Genomic DNA, 1,292 nt, shown 5'->3' with positions numbered 1-1,292 from the left:
GTTCTGGCTCCTACTCACTGGCCTCTGAATGGCTCCTTTTTTCAGTTCTGGCTCCTTCTGTCTGGGTTCATGGGAACCCTATTAGTGTTCTTGTTGGCCTGGGGGCCACTAAGGCCCTCTTCTCCCCTGCCACCTCCATGCAACTCCATCTGAAGGGCACAGCTGCAGCTTCTGCCGGCTCCTGCTCTATGTGCTCAGCAGCTCCCTCCTTAAAGGGGATATGGCACAAAACACTCTGAGCAGTTTTTTTTTTCATCATGCCTTCTCCCACCTTCATGAACTCTATAGGTCTCTCCTCCTCTTCCCCTGAGCCCTAGCGGCCCCAGCTTGGCTGTTGTTACATTTTTATAGTTGTAAATAGGTTGATTTGTGGGAGAGAATGACACAGGACCATCTGTTCCACCATCTTGACTGGAGCTCTAATTGCTAAGATTCTTAATTCCATTTTTCCACAGACTTCTTGAAGTCCCCTCATATATTATGGAGGAGTTTTCAGTGAAAGAAAAAGAACTAGCTATAGATACACACAACAATATAGATGAATCTCATAATATTGAATGAAAGAAGCTAGACACAAACTAATGCATATTTTGTGGTTTTATTTATATATATGAAGTCCAAAAACAGGCAAAATTAATCTATGGTATTAGAAGTCAGAATAGTGCTTCCATTTGGGTATGAGAGTGGGGTATTGATTTAGGTGTGGCATAATGAGTATGTCAGGATGTAGAAATTCATGATAGTGTACTACATATTTGTAATTCTGCATTTTAAAAATATACCTCATTAAGATGTTTTAAAAATGAACTCTCTGAAATTTCTAAATGTTAGAAAGAGATCAACAGAGTGAACATAAGCATAAGTAAGAAGGAATAAAAATAAAAGCAAAATTGAATGGGAAAAAAGTAGAACTGATCAATAAGCTGGTGGACAAACTTTGGATAATGTCTGATTGAGCACTCCACTCACCCCATACATTTTCTGCCCTCTGCTAGGACCTCGGGGGAGAGGGTCAGATCTCTTTGAGTGTTTCTAAGTGATATTCTGTTAAGTGAGCCACTATTTCAAATGTACTTAGAGTTTATTTTGTGAATCACAGTATTACTCTAATGCTTTGGATCAAAAGTTGAATATTACTTTTTTAGGCAAGCCAGATAGTAGTTATCCAAAATATTCTGAATGGTTATTTTCTTAGGCCATCATTATCTTGGACAGAAAAAGTCCTGAGTTTGTAAATGTGTGTGTGTGTGTGTGTGTGTGTGTGTGTGTGTGTGTGTGTGTGTGTGTGTGTG

The sequence above is a fragment of the Galeopterus variegatus genome, unplaced genomic scaffold (assembly GCF_000696425.1).
Source record: "Galeopterus variegatus unplaced genomic scaffold, G_variegatus-3.0.2 Scaffold1313, whole genome shotgun sequence".
NCBI classification, from domain to species: Eukaryota; Metazoa; Chordata; class Mammalia; order Dermoptera; family Cynocephalidae; genus Galeopterus; species Galeopterus variegatus.
Note: the sequence above shows the minus strand (reverse complement) of the source record.